The following is a 19,584-nucleotide window of genomic DNA, read 5'->3' on the forward strand; positions in this document are numbered from 1 at the left end:
CTTCTGCTCCGGTGTTGTGCCAGCCTGATGTTTCTCTTCCTTTTCAGGTGGACGTTGATGCTTCCGAGATCGGAGCGGGGGCGGTTTTGTTGCAGAAAAGTTCAGATTGTTCAGTGATGAGACCTTGTGCGTTCTTTTCTCGAAAATTTTCGCCCGCCGAGCGAAATTATGACGTCGGTAATCGGGAGCTTTTGGCGATGAAGTGGGCATTCGAGGAGTGGCGTCATTGGCTTGAGGGTGCTAAACATCAGGTGGTGGTCTTGACTGATCACAAAAATTTGATTTATCTTGAGTCGGCCAGACGTCTGAATCCTAGACAGGCGCGCTGGTCGTTGTTTTTCTCCCGGTTTAATTTTGTGGTTTCGTATCTGCCAGGTACTAAGAATGTGAAGGCGGATGCCCTTTCTAGGAGTTTTGAACCTGATTCCCCTGGTGATTCTAAACCTACGGGTATACTTAAGGATGGGGTGATATTGTCTGCTGTCTTCCCAGACCTGCGACGTGCTTTACAAGAGTTTCAGGCGGATCGGCCTGATCGTTGTCCGCCTGGTAGATTGTTTGTGCCGGATGAGTGGACCAATAGAGTCATCTCGGAGGTTCATTCTTCTGCGTTGGCAGGTCATCCGGGAATTTTTGGTACCAGAGATTTGGTGGCTAGGTCCTTCTGGTGGCCTTCCCTGTCTCGGGACGTGCGTACTTTTGTGCAGTCTTGCGATGTTTGTGCTCGGGCCAAGCCTTGTTGTTCTCGGGCTAGTGGGTTGTTGTTGCCCTTGCCTGTTCCTAAGAGGCCTTGGACACACATCTCTATGGATTTTATTTCTGATCTCCCTGTTTCTCAGAAGATGTCCGTCATTTGGGTGGTGTGTGACCGTTTTTCTAAGATGGTTCATTTGGTGCCCTTGCCCAAGCTGCCTTCCTCATCTGAGTTGGTGCCCCTGTTTTTTCAGAATGTGGTTCGGCTGCATGGTATTCCGGAGAATATCGTTTCCGACAGGGGATCCCAGTTTGTGTCCAGATTTTGGCGGGCGTTTTGTGCCAGGATGGGCATTGATTTGTCTTTTTCGTCTGCATTTCATCCCCAGACAAATGGCCAGACGGAACGTACTAATCAGACCTTGGAGACTTATTTGAGGTGTTTCGTGTCTGCTGATCAGGATGACTGGGTCTCCTTTTTGCCGTTGGCTGAGTTTGCCCTTAATAATCGGGCCAGTTCTGCCACTTTGGTCTCCCCTTTCTTTTGCAATTCAGGGTTCCATCCTCGTTTTTCATCTGGTCAGGTGGAGTCTTCGGATTGTCCTGGAGTGGATACCATGGTGGATAGGTTGCATCGTATTTGGGGGCAGGTGGTGGACAATTTGGAGTTGTCCCAGGAGAAGACTCAATGTTTTGCTAATCGCCATCGTCGTGTTGGTCCTCGTCTTCGTGTTGGGGACTTGGTGTGGTTGTCCTCCCGTTTTGTCCCTATGAGGGTCTCTTCTCCTAAGTTTAAGCCTCGGTTCATCGGTCCTTATAAGATTTTGGAAATTCTTAACCCTGTGTCTTTTCGTTTGGACCTCCCAGCATCCTTTGCTATCCATAATGTCTTCCATCGGTCATTATTGCGGAGGTATGAGGTACCACTTGCGCCTTCTGTTGAGCCTCCTGCTCCTGTGCTGGTTGAGGGTGAATTGGAGTACGTGGTGGAGAAAATCTTGGACTCCCGTGTTTCCAGACGGAGACTTCAATATCTGGTGAAATGGAAGGGCTACGGTCAAGAGGATAATTCTTGGGTTACAGCTTCTGATGTTCATGCTTCTGATTTGGTCCGTGCCTTTCATAGGGCTCATCCAGATCGCCCTGGTGGTTCTTGTGAGGGTTCGGTGCCCCCTCCTTAAGGGGGGGTACTGTTGTGATTCGGTTCGTGGGCTCCCCCGGTGGTCTCTTGTGGTACTGGTGTCCTGCAAGCTTTGCCTTCTCAGTTCACCTGTTCCTATCAGGATGTGGGAGTATCCTATTTAACCTTGCTCCTCAGTCATTCTAATGCTGGCCATCAATGTATCCAGAGTGATTCTGTTGCATGTTCCTGCTCCCAGTTTTCTGCTCAGATAAGTTGGACACTTTAGTCCTTAAGTCTATTTTTGTATGTTTTGTCCAGTTTGCACTTATATGAATCTCTGCAGCTGGAAGCTCTTGTTGGGCTGAAATTACCACTCCAGTGGCATGAGTTGTCACATGAGTTAAGGTAATTTCAGGATGGTGTTTTGAAGGGTTTTGCAGCTGACCGCGAAGTCCTCTGTTGTATCTTTCTGCTATTTAGTTAGCGGGCCTCTCTGTGCTAAATCTGCTTTCATACTACGTGTGTCTTTTCATCTGCTCTCACCGTTATTATATGTGGGGGGCTGCTATCTCCTGTGGGGACATTCTCTGGAGGCAAGCCAGGACTGTGTTTTCTTCTACCAGGGGTAGTTAGTTCTCCGGCTGGCGCGCGGCATCTAGAGACAACGCAGGAATGCCCCCTGGCTACTTCTAGTGTGGTGTGTAGGTTTCGCATCGCGGTCAGCTCTAGTTTCCATCACCCGAGAGCTTGTCCGTTTAGTCTATGCTTCTGATGTTTCCTTGCCATTGGAAACCATAACACTTACCTCTCCCTGCTCCACCACTGTGTAGTCTGTGCTGTTAAATCCTTCAATGGCACTGCCATTACAAATTTGTTGAAATGATAGATGATAGTTAAAATATACAGGGGCCCTGGCCTCCATTTAGACCAGTTAATTCTTTGCGCCTACTACCACTGTCTGCTATTCAGCAGAGGAGCCCACCCCTGTACCTAGCTATGCCACCTGTTTATTTATGAACAATTTTTTGGCAGACATTTTGCCCACTTTATTATTTGGGCCTACTGTGTCTGCCACTCATTACAGTTGTCCTCCACTGAACAAAGCAATGCCGCCTGTTTAGTCCTTTTACCAAGTTTGAACTGCATTTAGCCCACTTTATTATTTGGGCCTACTAACCATGTCTGCCATTCATTACAGTTGTCCTCCACTGAACAAAGCAATGCCACCTGTTTAGACTTGTTACCAATTTTGAACTGCATTTAGCCCACTTTATTATTTGGGCCTACAAACTGTGTCTGCCACTCATTACAGTTGTCCTCCACTGAACAAAGCAATGGCGCCTGTTTAGTCCTGTTACCAATTTTGAACTGCATTTAGCCCACTTTATTATTTGGGCCTACTAACTGTGTCTGCCACTCATTACAGTTGTCCTCCACTGAACAAAGCAATGCTGCCTGTTTAGTCCTGTTACCAATTTTGAACTGCATTTAGCCCACTTTATTATTTGGGCCTACTAACTGTGTTTGCCACTCATTACAGTTGTCCTCCACTGAACAAAGCAATGCCGCCTGTTTAGTCCTGTTACCAATTTTGAACTGCATTTAGCCCACTTTATTATTTGGGCCTACTAACTGTGTCTGCCACTCATTACAGTTGTCCTCCACTGAACAAAGCAATGCCGCCTGTTTAGTACTGTTACCAATTTTGAACTGCATTTAGCCCACTTTATTATTTGGCCCACTAACTGTGTCTGCCACTCATTACAGTTGCCCTCCACTGAACAAAGCAATGCCGCCTGTTTAGTCCTGTTACCAGTTTTGAATTGCATTTAGCCCACTTTATTATTTGGGCCTAAAAACTGTGTCTGCCACTCATTACAGTTGTCCTCCACTGAACAAATCAATGCTGCCTGTTTAGTCCTGTTACCAATTTTGAACTGCATTTAGCCCACTTTATTATTTGGGCCTACTAACTGTGTCTGCCACTCATTACAGTTGTCCTCCACTGAACAAAGCAATGCCGCCTGTTTAGTCCTGTTACCAATTTTGAACTGCATTTAGCCCACTTTATTATTTGGGCCTACTAACTGTGTCTGCCACTCATTACAGTTGTCCTCCACTGAACAAAGCAATGCCGCCTGTTTAGTCCTGTTACCAATTTTGAACTGCATTTAGCCCACTTTATTATTTGGGCCTACTAACTGTGTCTGCCACTCATTACAGTTGTCCTCCACTGAACAAAGCAATGCCGCCTGTTTAGTACTGTTACCAATTTTGAACTGCATTTAGCCCACTATTATTTGGGCCTACTGTGTCTGCCACTCATTACAGTTGTCCTCCACTGAACAAAGCAATGCCGCCTGTTTAGTCCTGTTACCAAGTTTGAACTGCATTTAGCCCACTTTATTATTTGGGCCTACTAACTGTATCTGCCACTCATTACAGTTGTCTTCCACTGAACAAAGCAATGCTGCCTGTTTAGTCCTGTTACCAATTTTGAACTGCATTTAGCCCACTTTATTATTTGAGCCTAATAACTGTGTCTGCCACTCATTACAGTTGTCCTCCACTGAACAAAGCAATGCCGCCTGTTTAGTCCTGTTACCAATTTTGAACTGCATTTAGCCCACTTTATTATTTGGGCCTACTAACTGTGTATGCCACTCATTACAGTTGTCCTCCACTGAAAAAAGCAATGCCACCTGTTTAGTACTGTTACCAATTTTGAACTGCATTTAGCCCACTTTATTATTTGGGCCTACTAACTGTGTCTGCCACTCATTACAGTTGTCCTCCATTGAAAAAAGCAATGCCGCCTGTTTAGTCCTGTTGCCAAGTTTGAACTGCATTTAGCCCACTTTATTATTTGGGCCTACTAACTGTGTCTGCCACTCGCACCTAAAAATTTTTGTCCACTTTCCATTCTGATTTTTGGGAGGCAGAATTAACAAAAAACAGCAATTCATGAAATATTTTTATGCTGTCCCGTGTGTGATAAAATTGATAAGACAGCTTTATAACTTTATTCCTCATATCAGTATCACAGGGATACCACATTTGTCATTTTTTTATGTTTTGGCGCTTTTACACAAACTTTTATAGAAATAATTATTTTTGCATCGCTTTATTCTCAAAGCTGTAACTTTTTAATTTTTCTGCTGGAGCAGTATGGTGTCTTTTTTTTGGTGGATAGGAAGATGTTTTCAGCAATACCATTTTTATTCACATTCGTCTTTTTAATGGCGTTTTATTCCACCTTTTTACATAAGTATGACGAAAAAGTTTAACACTTTTTTTACGGCATTCACTGAAGGGGTTAACTATGGACACAGTTATAGGCTGAGTCGTTCTAGATGCGGAGATGCCAAATATATGTACTTTTTTTGTAAAAAATGTATTGATTGGTGCAATGCATATGTATATACTGCTTAAAAAAATAAAGGGAACACTCAAATAACACATCTTAGATCTGAATGAATGAAATATTCTCATTGAATACTTTGTTCTGTACAAAGTTGAATGTGCGGACAACAAAATCACACAAAAATCATCAATAGAAATCAAATATATTAACCAATGGTGGCCTGGATTTGGAATGATACTCAAAGTCAAAGTGGAAAATCAAATTACAGGCCAACTTCCGTGAAAATGCCTCAAAACAAGGAAATGATGCTCAGTAGTGTGTGTGGCCTCCATGTGCCGGTATGACTTCCCTACAAAGCCTGGGCATGCTCCTGATGAGGCGATGGATGGTCTCCTGAGGGATATCCTCCCAGACCTGGACTAAAGCATCCGCCAACTCCTGGACAGTCTGTGGTGCAACGTGACGTTGGTGGATGGTGCGAGACATGATGTCCCAGATGTGTTCAATTGGATTCAGGTCTGGGGAACGGCCGGGCCAGTCCATAGCTTCAATGCTTTCATCTTGCAGGAACTGCTGACACACTCCAGCCACATGAGGTCTGGCATTGTCCTGCATTAGGAGGAACCCAGGGCCATCCGTACCAGCATATAGTCTCACAAGGGGTCTGAAGATCTCATCTCGGTACTTAATGGCAGTCAGGCTACCTCTGGCAAGCACATAGAGGGCTGTGTGGCTATGCAAAGAAATGCCATCCCACACCATTACTGACTCACTACCAAACCAGTCATGCTGAAGTATGTTGCAGGCAGCAGATCGCTGTCCACGGCGTCTCCAGACTCTGTCACATGTGCTCAGTGTGAACCTGCTTTCAACTGTGAAGAGCACAGGGTGCCAGTGGCGAATTTGCCAATCCTGGTGTTCTGTGGCAAATGCAATGCATCCTGCACGGTGTTGGGCTGTGAGCACAACCCCCATCTGTGGATGTCGGGCACTCCGACCATCCTCATGGAGTCGGTTTCTAACTGTGCAGACACATGCACATTTGCTATATCAGTGGTTGTAACTTTGGATATCTAAGGTCCTGCAATGCCTGCACATGAGGAAAGAGACATAGTGAAACAGAAAAACTTTACTATATTTCTAATTGGAGGTATATAATAATATTATTATACCTACTACATATTTTGATAAGATCTTGGAAATGTGAATACCCCCTTAAGACAACAGGATGAGAGATGGGCGAACACCTACTGTTCGGGCAAGGACACCGAAAACGGACTTCATCAGGAAGTCCGTGTTACTGTTCGGGTTCAGATGCCAAAACACCGGGTGTTTGTCATCCTGTCATGTGCATGGCAGCGTGGTAAACACCGCTTCTGATCGGCAGGGAAATTATACCTGCCGGTCAGAGCGCCGCGGTTCCCACACTGTCAAATGACAGCGTGAGCGCTCAGCTGTGATTGGAGGTACAGTACAGACCAAAAGTTTGGACACACCTTCTCATTTAAAGAGTTTTCTGTATTTTCATGACTATGAAAATTGTAAATTCACACTGAAGGCATCAAAGCTATGAATTAACACATGTGGAATTATATACTTAACAAAAAAAGTGTGAAACAACTGAAAATATGTCTTATATTCTAGGTTCTTCAAAGTAGCCACTTTTTGCTTTAATGATTGCTTTGCACACTCTTGTCATTCTCTTGATAAGCTTCAAGAGGTAGTCACTGGAAATGGTCTTCCAACAATCTTGAAGGAGTTCCCAGAGATGCTTAGCACTTGTTGGCCCTTTTGCCTTCACTCTGCGGTCCAGCTCACCCCAAACCATCTCGTTTGGGTTCAGGTCTTGGTGACTGTAGAGGCCAGGTCATCTGGCGTAGCACCCCATCACTCTCCTTCTTCAAATAGCCCTTACACAGCCTGGAGGTGTGTTTGGGGTCATTGTCCTGTTGAACAATAAATGATGGTCCAACTAAACACAAATCGGATGGAATAGCATGCCGCTGCAAGATGCTGTGGTAGCCATGCTGGTTCAGTATGCCTTCAATTTTGAATAAATCCCCAACAGTGTCACTAGCATAGCACCTCCACACCATCATGCCTCCTCCTCCATGCTTCACGGTGGGAACCAGGCGTGTAGAGTCCATCCGTTCACCTTTTCTGCGTCGCACAAAGACACGGTGGTTGGAACCAAAGATCTCAAATTTGGACTCATCAGACCAAAGCACAGATTTCCTCTGGTCTAATGTCCATTCCTTGTGTTCTTTAGCGCAAACAAGTCTCTTCTGCTTGTTACCTGTCCTTAGCAGTGGTTTCCTAGCAGCTATTTTACCATGAAGGCCTGCTGCACAAAGTCTCCTCTTAACAGTTGTTATAGAGATGTGTCTGCTGCTAGAACTCTGTGTGGCATTGACCTGGTCTCTAATCTGAGCTGCTGTTAACCTGCAATTTCTGAGGCTGGTGACTCGGATAAAGTTATCCTCAGAAGCAGAGGTGACTCTTGGTCTTCCTTTCCTGGGGCAGTCCTCATGTGAGCCAGTTTCTTTGTAGCACTTGATGGTTTTTGCAACTGCACTTGGGGACACTTTCAAAGTTTTCCCAATTATTCGGACTGACTGACCTTCATTTCTTAAAGGAAACCTGTCACCTCAGATTGGCAGGATATTAAAATGAGTTTTAACTTGTCAGATGGGCGGCGTATCCTTGTCATTTCTCCACCCCGTCCGTCCCTGTTTTCTGCAATATTTTAGTGAATAAGAGTATGCGTGCGCCATGCAGTCTGCGGTGGACATAGTGCTCGGGCACATGCGCAGTAATGCTTTTCGGCTTTTCCCGCAGTAGGGCAAAGCATACTGCGCGTGCGCCACCGAAGACTGCATGGTGCACACGGCAACTATGGTGCACGCATACTCTTATTAGCTAAAATATTGTGGAAAACAGGGACGGACGGGGTGGAGAAATGACAGGGATACGCCGTCCATCTGACAGGTAAAAAACTCATTTTAATATCCCGCCAATTTGAGTTGACAGATTCCCTTTAAATTAATGATGGCTACTCGTTTTTCTTTACTTAGCGGCTTTTTTTCTTGCCATAATACAAATTCTAACAGTCTATTCAGTAGGACTATCAGCTGTGTATCCACCAGACTTCTGCTCAACACAACTCATGGTCCCAACCCCATTTATAAGGCAAGAAATCCCACTTTTTAAACATGACAGGGCACACATGTGAAGTGAAAACCATTTCCGGTGACTACCTCTTGAAGCTCATCAAGAGAATACCAAGAGTGTGCAATATGCAAATTGCCTCTTCTGAGAAACAGAGGACTTAATTCTATAGCACCACCTGTTGGAAGTAGCGATCCTACAAGTCATAATCAACCCTTTAACGAGTCGTGCAATATGACTTAGGATACTGGAACTGGAACTGCATTTAGCCCACTTTATTATTTGGGTCTACTAACTGTGTCTGCCACTCATTACAGTTGCCCTCCACTGAGCAAAGCAATGCCGCCTGTTTAGTCCTGTTACCAATTTTGAACTGCATTTAGCCCACTTTATTATTTGGGCCTACAAACTGTGTCTGCCACTCATTACAGTTGTCCTCCACTGAACAAAGCAATGCCGCCTGTTTAGTCCTGTTACCAATTTTGAACTGCATTTAGCCCACTTTATTATTTGGGCCTACTGTGTCTGCCACTCATTACAGTTGTCCTCCACTGAACAAAGCAATGCCGCCTGTTTAGTACTGTTACCAATTTTGAACTGCATTTAGCCCACTTTATTATTTGGCCCACTAACTGTGTCTGCCACTCATTACAGTTGCCCTCCACTGAACAAAGCAATGCCACCTGTTTAGTCCTGTTACCAGTTTTGAATTGCATTTAGCCCACTTTATTATTTGGGCCTACAAACTGTTTCTGCCACTCATTACAGTTGTCCTCCACTGAACAAAGCAATGCTGCCTGTTTAGTCCTGTTACCAATTTTGAACTGAATTTAGCCCACTTTATTATTTGGGCCTACTAACTGTGTCTGCCACTCATTACAGTTGTCCTCCACTGAACAAAGCAATGCCGCCTGTTTAGTCCTGTTACCAATTTTGAACTGCATTTAGCCCACTTTATTATTTGGGCCTACTAACTGTGTCTGCCACTCATTACAGTTGTCCTGCACTGAACAAAGCAATGCCGCCTGTTTAGTCCTGTTACCAATTTTGAACTGCATTTAGCCCACTTTATTATTTGGGCCTACTAACTGTGTCTGCCACTCATTACAGTTGTCCTCCACTGAACAAAGCAATGCCGCCTGTTTAGTCCTGTTACCAATTTTGAACTGCATTTAGCCCACTTTATTATTTGGGCCTACTAACTGTGTCTGCCACTCATTACAGTTGTCCTCCACTGAACAAAGCAATGCCGCCTGTTTAGTACTGTTACCAATTTTGAACTGCATTTAGCCCACTTTATTATTTGGGCCTACTGTGTCTGCCACTCATTACAGTTGTCCTCCACTGAACAAAGCAATGCCGCCTGTTTAGTCCTGTTACCAAGTTTGAACTGCATTTAGCCCACTTTATTATTTGGGCCTAATAACTGTGTCTGCCACTCGCACCTAAAAATTTTTGTCCACTTTCCATTCTGATTTTTGGGAGGCAGAATTAACAAAAAACAGCAATCCAGGAAATATTTTTATGCTGTCCCGCGTGTGATAAAATTGATAAGACAGCTTTATAACTTTATTCCTCATATCAGTATCACAGGGATACCACATTTGTCATTTTTTTATGTTTTGGCGCTTTTACACAAACTTTTATAGAAATAATTATTTTTGCATCGCTTTATTCTTAGGATAAAAGCCAAATCAGTATCTCAATTCGCAGACACGGTGTTTCGGGCTGTTGGCCCTCGTCAGTGCGAAGCATGAGAACTGATTTGGCTAGGTGAGAGGCTCTGGACTGGGGTCTAAGGGGTAACATTTCTCCTTATGGAGAGTGACATACCAGCTGGCTTGTCAAGGTAAGGAGGCTTATTCGCCGTGCAATGCTCCTCTGGGAATTTAAATATGCAAATTGCCTCTTCTGAGAAAAAGAGGACTTAACTCTATAGCACCACCTGTTGGAAGTAGCGATCCTACAAGTCATAATCAACCCTTTAACGAGTCGTGCAATATGACTTAGGATAAAAGCCAAATCAGTATCTCAATTCGCAGACATGGTGTTTCGGGCTGTTGGCCCTCGTCAGTGCGAAGCATGAGAACTGATTTGTTTTGTGCAAAGCAGTCATCAAAGCAAAAGGTGGCTACTTTGAAGAACCTAGAATATAAGACATATTTTCAGTTGTTTCACACTTTTTTGTTAAGTATATAATTCCACATGTTTTAATTCATAGTTTTGATGCCTTCAGTGTGAATGTACAATTTTCATAGACATGAAAATACAGAAAAATATTTAAATGATAAGGTGTGTCCAAACTTTCAGTCTGTACTGTATAAACGTTACCTCCAGTCAACTTATGGGACAGCTGCTCCCATCATCCAACACCTGATACCGCTAATTACAGTGAGAGCAGGAGCGCTGGATGAGAGTATTCATCAGCAGCTCCTGCATTGTAAATTATAATAAAAAAATCAGTGTGGGCTCCCCTGTATTTTGCTAACCAGCCAGACAAAACTCACAGCTGGGGACTGCAACCCTCAGCTGTCAGCTTCAGCAAGGCTAGTTAGGTTCATATTTGTGGGCATGATGTCGCCTTTGTATTGTTCGGTGACATCAAGCCCAAGTCTTAGTAATGGAGAGGTGTCTATAAGACACCTCTCCATTACTAATCCTATAGGTATATGGTAAATAAAGACACAGCCAGAATAAAGTCCTTTATTTGAAATAATACTAAACAGTTTTCCATTTTTATTTAAACGCATAATCCCAGCGAAGCCCTCGATCTTCTGTAATAAAAGTAAAATAAACTACAATATACCAACACTCTCACGGTGCTAGCGGGGATGTCATTGAGGTCATGGCAGTTCAGGCCAGCTGGGAACGGAGCTTCAGTGACCAGATGTAACCGCAATGACGTCACCACCGGTCTCTGAGGCTGCACTCTCAGCAGCTCATTCACCAGTGGTTTTCAGCCTGGACGGTCGCATCGTGGCACCGTCCAGCTTGAAAACGGTTTATCCCCAGACATGGATTACAGCGTGGGACAGAACGACGGACAGGTATAGTATATTGTTGTTTTTTATTTTACTATTTACTGGAGTACCCGAGTATTCCAATCTGCTCAACCCGAGCAACGAGCACCTGAGCATTTTAGTGCTGCTCGCTCATCACTATTGCCTATGTCATAATTTTTCTCCGCCTAAGAAAATTTCTGAGAAAAATAGGCACAGGGCCTGAGATTAGTCAGAGAAGCTGGTCATTGTGACAAAACTGCCCCCACCCCCACCTTGGAAGCATCCACCTTGACCACGAATGGTTTGGAAGGATCCAGTTGGACCACGATAGGAGATGAGAAACAGTTTTTTAGCGTTAGAAAGGACTGTTTAGCTAACGAGGACCAGTTTCTGACATCTGCCTCTTTACAAGTGAGGTCCTTGAGGCTTAATCACCTGTGAAAAACCTTTAATAAACTTGCGATAATAGTTTGCGAATCCCAAGAAGTGCTGGAGTCCCCTAAGGTCCTGGGGCTGGACCCACTCCACAATATCTTGCACTTTCTTGCGATCCATGCTCTCGAAAGTCGAGGCAGGGACGCAAATCCCCATCTTTTTTCTTAACAAAGAAAAACCCCGCTGTTCAGAAGACGCTCTTATGTGCCCCTTAGGGTATGGCTCCACGGTCCGGAGGGGCGGCGGTATCGCCGCAGCGGCGAAGCCGCTCGGCGCTAAGCCCCGCCCCCTTTCTGGGACGCGATGGTGCCGGATGTGTACAGTACACATCCGGGATCATCGCACCCCTCGCCATAGGGCCCTGTGATATGCCTTGCGGGGACGCTGCGTCCCCGCAAGGTGTACGGACATGCTGCGATCTGAAAAGACGCGCAGCATGTCCGGAGTCGCAGGGCCGCCGCGTGCGGGTTTCCACGCATAGTGGAGACGGGATTTCATAAAATCCCCTCCACTATGCTGGAACATCTGGACGCTGCTTGTTTGACGCTGCGTCAAACAAGCAGCGTTTACTTACCGTGGAAACATACCCTTATGGAGACTTTCAGAAGTATACTGTTTCATAGCTAGGAGTGACAGATTGAACAGGTGAGCTTTGGGCAATTTGCTCCAGGAATCAAATTGATGGCATAATCAAATGGCCTATGAGGGGATGACGCCTCAGCCTCACTCTCAGAAAACACATCCTCAAAGTCTCTCAGGTACTCTGGAATACCCTCCAGACTAATAGAAGACACAGAGACAGGTTTTGTGATTTTCACACATCAAATTGATTTATGGTAACAGTCCGCACACTTGGACCCCCATTTATCAATCTCCCCAGATTCCCAATCAATCACTGGGTGATGGCACCGAAGCCACAGCATACCCAGCACCAACTCCACGGACAATTTGTCCATGACAAAATATTCAATCCCTTCCACGTGGGAAGAACCAATTTTCAACACAAACTTTTCAGAAACAGAAATTATCCCAGTTCAGGTAAGAGATGAGTCAATGGCCACAAATTTAAGTGGTGTAGGAAGCCTGACTGTCCCTACCTGGTGTTGGGAAACGACATCAGAGCTGACCAGGTTGAGTGATGAACCACTGTCCACCAGTGCTGTAGAGAAAAAACGGACATTGTCTACCAACAGTTCAACCCTTAGCAAAATTTTAGCATATGAGGAAGAAAGTACCTGAAGGTCTGGGCAGCCTGCTCTATCACTACTCAGACCTAGTCATTTTCCATCGCTTTGGAGGACAATGGGCATGAGGGGCAATCCTTTTTCCAATGACCAGGATCCCTGCAATAAAAACAGAGCTTGTTCTCCCAGCGGCGTTTCCTCTCCTTCTCCTTGACCTAAGTGGCGCCAATCTCCATGGGTTCAGGAGCAACACCGGTCACTTTGCTGCTGGAGAATTGGGATGTCTCAGACTGCATGACACCCCTAGCCCACAGACTGTGGTCCATAAGCACAGCCTAATGGGATCCTCCAAGGTGTCAGGTGGTGGATGGAGGGCCAGAGCATCTTGGAGGCATTCAGACAGGCCTCTGTGGAATAAGCCCCGAAGGGCGGCATCATCTCATGAGACCTCCACTGCCCAGTGTTTGTAAATCCGCAAAAAAACACTCCATCGAGCGTTTACCCTGTCGCACACTCATGACCATATCTTCAGCCATTGAATTCATTTATGTTAGCTAAGTGTTTCCTTGCTATCTTTCTGTTTATATATATATCCTGGATTCTTCTATTCCTTTTATAGGACAGTGAAGATGAGTTGATGTTACAATTATTTTCTGAGAAAACAGATGCAAAATAGGAATTTAAAAGATCGGCCTTCTCAGCATCCTTTCTTACCATTTCATCATTTTCATCCTGTAAAAATCCTATAACATCTTTGAGTTTTCTTTTACTTTTCACATAGCCCCCAAATCCTTTTTTATTGGTTTTGACGTCTCTTGCAAGCCTTAGGGTACCGTCACACAGTGGCATTTTCATCGCTACGACGGCACGATTCGTGACGTTGCAGCGTCGTATAATTATCGCTCCAGCGTCGTAGACTGCGGTCACACGTTGCAATACACGGCGCTGGAGCGATAATTTCATGACGTATTTGCGATGTAGAAACCATTGGTTACTGTGCGCACATCGTATACAACCTGTGTCACACGATGCAATCATGCCGCCACAGCGGGACACTAGACGACGAAAGAAAGTTTCAAACGATCTGCTACGACGTACGATTCTCAGCGGGGATCCGGATCGCAGTAGCGTGTCAGACACAACGATATCATAACGATATCGCTAGAACGTCACGAATCGTGCCGTTGTAGCGATGAAAATGCCACTGTGTGACGGTACCCTTAATTCATTGTCAGCTTTAGATAATCTGATTCGTGTCCTGCAGACATCATTTTATTTTTCTTTTAGGTATGCCTCCCTCTATCCATTTGATAAACATTTCTTTCTTCCTTTTTAGCATGTGTTTAAGTTCTGTGTTCATCCATCCTGGTTTCCTTAAATGCTTTGTATTCTCCCCTCTTTTTGAAATTGTTAAGGATTGTGCTTTGAGAATCTAATTTTTCAAGATTTCCCATCCTTCCTGAATATTTTTGTCCTTAAGAATATCCAGCTACTGGATCCCTCCGATTCTCTTTCTGAGTCCCTTAAAATCTGCTTTTCTGAAATCTAACCTTGAAGTCTGCGTCTTCACAGGTCTTCCTCCTCTAGTTATCCAAAATTCTAAAATAGCATGGCCGCTACCTCCTAGGGTCCCAGCCACTCTTACCTCCTCAACCATTTCCTCCCTGTTTATAAGGATTAGATCCAAGGTAGCAGATCCCTGTTTTCTCCCCTAGCTTTTGGAAGATAAAGTTGTCAGCAAGAGAGGATAAGAATTTGCTTGACCTGTTAGTTTTGCCTGAGAGAGATTTCCAACAAACGTCTGGATAGTTGAAATCTCCAATGACCACTGTCATATTTTTTGCAGAACTTGGCCATTTGATCCATAAAGAGTTCATCCATAGTTTGTCAGCTATCTTAATTCCTTCTTATCCGCCCAATAAGATGTTCCATAATGTATACACCAAAGCTTCAGTGTCTCTAACGTGATGTATACATGTGGACAAAACTGTTGGTACGCTTCTGGTAAAGTATGAAAAACTCACAATGGTCACTGAAATACCTTGAAACTTACCAAAGTAATTTTCAATTTAAATTTACTGAATATCAAGTAGTGAAAATTAGACATTGCTTTACAATTGTTGTTCAACAGACAAAAAAAAAACAAATGAAGATAGCCTGGTCAAAAATGAAAATTTAATCATAGGAACATGTTAAACAAAGTTGTGTCCTAGCATCACAGGATAGTGATGAGCGAGTATACTCGTTGCTCGGGTTTTCCCGAGCATGCTCGGGTGGTCTCCGAGTATTTGTGACTGCTCGGAGATTTAGTTTTCCTCCCAGCAGCTGCATGATTTGCGACTGTTAGATAGTTTGATTTCATGCAGGGATTCCCTAGCAACCAAGCAACCCCGCATGTACTCAGGTTGGCTAAGGCCATGTGCACACGTTCAGTATTTTTCGCGGTTTTTTCGCGTTTTTTCGCTATAAAAACGTGATAAAAACGCGAAAAAAACGCTAACATATGCCTCCCATTATTTTCAGTGTATTCCGCATTTTTTGTGCAAATGTAGCCTTTTTTTCCGTGAAAAAATCGCATCGCGGAAAAAAAAGCAACATGTTCATTAAAATGCGGAATTTCAGGGGATTCCGCACACCTAGGAGTGCATTGATCTGCTTACTTCCCGCACGGGGCTGTGCACACCATGCGGGAAGTAAGCAGATTATGTGTGGTTGGTACCCAGGGTGGAGGAGAGGAGACTCTCCTCCACGGACTGGGCACCATATAATTGGTCAAAAAAAAGAATTAAAATAAAAAATAGTCATATACTCACCTTCGATGTCTTCCCGCCTCTCCGCTGCATGCTGCCGCTTCGGTTTCTATAGCTGGTGGGCGGTGAAGGACCTGCGATGACGTCGCGGTCTTGTGATTGGTCGAGACCGGTCATGTGACCGCTCATGTGACCGCGACGTCATGGAAGGTCCTGAACCACACCAGCATCTATAGGAACGGACGCCTGCAGGTGAGTATAACCATTTTTTTTATATTTTTAAACATTCTATCTTTTACTATAGATGCTGCATAGGCATAAGTGTGACCAACCTGTCAGTCAGTTTTCCAAGCGATGCTACAGATCGCTTGGAAAACTTTAGCATTCTGCAAGCTAATTACGCTTGCAGAATGCTAAAAAAAACCGCAAAAAAAACGGAAAAAAAAACGCAAAAAAAAAAAAGCGGATTTCTTGCAGAAAATTTCCGGTTTTCTTCAGGAAATTTCTGCAAGAAATCCGGACGTGTGCACATGCCCTAACAGCTGTAAATCATGCAGCTGAGTCAACAAAAACTAAATCTCCGAGCAGTCACAAATATTCGGAAACCACCCGAGCAACGAATATACTCGCTCATCACTATCACAGGGGTCTGCAAACTTGTAGTCAGTCAGTCTGGCTATTTGGAGAGTAAAAAAATTGTCAACAGGTTTGGTATGGTGTGTACCACACTGAGCATGGACCAAAGACTGCTAAAGAGAGAATTGTGTCATGAGATTTGGAAAAAGTTATAGACAAACATGTTAAAGCCTATAAGACCATCTCCAAACAGCTTGATCTTGCACATATTATTCATACGTGCAAGGTTTATGAGCCTGTAGCCAACCTTCCCTCGATGTGTCTGCAAGATGAAAATTGACAATAAATTGTAGACACTGATACTATGAACGGTAACCAAAGAACCCATAAAACTTCCAAACTCAAGGTACATCATTGTCAGATCGCACCCTCCATAGCTGTATTGGCCAAAGTGGACTTCATAGAAGAATACCGATGAGGAAACAACCGTTGAAAGGAAATCCTACAAAATTGAGACTGGACTACTGACAAGTTCCAGTGATAATGTACTATGGACAGAGAAGATAAAACTGGAGCTTTTTGGCAAGACACATCAGCTCTTATGTTTGCAGATGCACAAAGCATACAAAGAAAAGAACATTGTACCTACTGTGAAATATGAAGGAGGCTGTTCTGTTTTGGGGCTGCTTTGCTGCATCTGGCACAAATTGTCTTGAATCTCTACAGGATACAATGACATTTCAATGCTATCAAGGTGTTGTGGAGTGAGATGTGCTGCCCAGTGTTAGGAAGCTCAGTCTGAGTTGCAGGTCATAGGTTTTCAATCAGGATAATAACCCAAAACACATAGCTAAAAACATTCAAGAATGGCTAAGAGGAAAACATTGGACTCTTCTAAAGCGGCTTAACCCCTTCACGACCTTGCCCTTTTCCATTTTTGCGTTCTTGTTTTTCGCTCCACTCTTTCCCAAAGCCATAACTTTTTTATTTTTCTGTCAATTTGGCCATGTGAGGGCTTGTTTATTGCGGGACAAGTTGCACTTTTCAACGACATCATTGGTTTTAGCATGTCATGTACTAGAAAACTGGAATAAAATTCCAAGTGTAGTGAAATTGCAAAAGTGCAATCCCACGCTTGTTTTTTGTTTGGCTTTTTTACTAGGTTCACTTAATGCTAAAACTGACCTGCCATTATGATTCTCCAGGTCATTACGAGTTCATAGACACTAAATATGTCTAGGTTCTTTTTTTATCTAAGTGGAGAAAATATTCCAAACTTTGCAAAAAAAAAAAAAAGTGCCATTTTCCGATATCCGTGGCGTCTCTATTTTTCGTGATCTTGGGTTGGGTGAAGGCTTATTTTTTGGATGCCAAGCTGATGTTTTTAATATCATTTTGGTGCAGATACCATCTTTTGATCGCGATCTTTTGATCGCCCGTTATTGCATTTTAATGCAATGTTGCCGCGAGCAAAAAACCTTAATTCTGGAGTTTTTACTTTTTCTCGCTACGCCGTTTAGCGATCAAGTTAATTCTTTTTTTTATTCATCGGGCAATTCTGAAGGCGACGATACATATGTGTATGTTTGATTTTTTTATTTTGAATGGAGCAAAAGGGGGGTGATTTATAATAATAATCTTTATTTTTATTGATTTGATTTGAATATTTTAAGTGATTTGAACTTTTATATATTTTTAAAAACATTTTTTTCAACTTTTGGCATTTTTCAATAGTCTCCATGGGAGACTAGAAGCTGCCACAACCCGATCGGCTCAGCTACATATATGTGATGATCAGATCCCCTATATGTAGCTGAATTACTCACTTGCTATGAGCAACGACCACTGAGTGGCGCTCACAGCAAGCAGGTACTGACAACCAGAGAGACCTCTGGTTGTCATGCCAATGAACCAGTGGCCGGAAGCACAATTTAAATTCCGCTGTCAGTTTGACAGCGGCACTTAACTGGTTAATAGCTGCGGGTGGATCACGATTCCACCAGCGGCTATTGTGGGCACGTTTTGAACATGACATGTCCTGGGAAAGATGTGGGCTCAGCGCCAGAGCCCACATCAAAGGGAGGGAGTCCGATGTCTAAAGAACAAAGTAAACTGAACAAAGAAACTGAAACTGATACAAAGGGACTTAAAGGGGAAAATTAAGAATGCCCGTGAAGCGTTCCTATTCAAATAAATAATAAATTGTCACACAATTCCATGGAGGTGTGGTCTGGCATGAAACAGCTAACTGGGTTTAAGGCAAAGCGTGGGGAAGTGGATTTGCCCTTGGCTAATGAAATGAATGAGTTTTTCAACAGATTCACCAACACAAGCACAGCGCCATCAGGAATGGGGGATGGAGCTGGGAAACTTTATTGGGGATAAACTGCCTGCTTTCACTGTCTCCCTAAGCGACGTGAGAAACAGTTTAGTAGACTAGTTATTGCAAAGCAGCTGGGCATGATGGCCTCAGCCCACGTGTCCTTAGAGCATGTGCAAACAAACTGTGTACTGTCTTCCAGCACCTGTTTAACTGGAGCCTTCAATCACAGGGTGTACCAGAACTGTGGAAGACCACCTGCCTGCTGCCGGTTCCTAAGACCACTTTTCCAACTTCCCTACAAGACTATCGTCCAGTGGCCTTAACATCACATGCTATGAAGTCCTTGGAGAGAATAATACTCGCCTACTTGAGTCCGAGGGTGAGGGCTTTTACTGACCCCCTAGTTTGCGTACCAGCAGAGATTAGGGGTGGATGATGGTGTAGTGTCTCTGCTACATACAATACATTCATTCTTGGACAATGATGGAACTGTAGTGCGCACCATGTTCTTTGACTTCTCAAGTGCTTTCAATACCTTACTGCCGCCCTTACTATGTAATAAGCTGACTGATATGGCGGTAGATGAGGGGATGGTGAACTGGATAAACGACTACCTGACAGACAGGCCGCAGTTTGTAAGGATGGGGGAGGTGGTATCTGTCAGTGTATGGAGCAGTGTTGAAGCCCCTCAGGGTACAGTGCTGTCATCCTTCCTCTTCACATTGTATATAGCTGACTTTCAGTGTAAATCAGATTTTTGTCACCTCCAAAAATTCTCAGATGACTCAGTGATTGTAGGGGGCATTGTGGGGGGGCGGGAGAAGGAGGAATACAGAAGGGTGGTTTCTGACTTTGTGCCGGACTGTCTAGAACTATATGCAAAGAAAACCAAGGAGTTGGTGGTGAGTTATAGAAGGAAAAAGGAAGATTACTTACCGATCAATATTGCTGGCCAGGAGGTTGAGA

This window comes from Ranitomeya variabilis, chromosome 3, assembly GCF_051348905.1.
Source record: "Ranitomeya variabilis isolate aRanVar5 chromosome 3, aRanVar5.hap1, whole genome shotgun sequence".
Lineage (NCBI taxonomy): Eukaryota > Metazoa > Chordata > Amphibia > Anura > Dendrobatidae > Ranitomeya > Ranitomeya variabilis.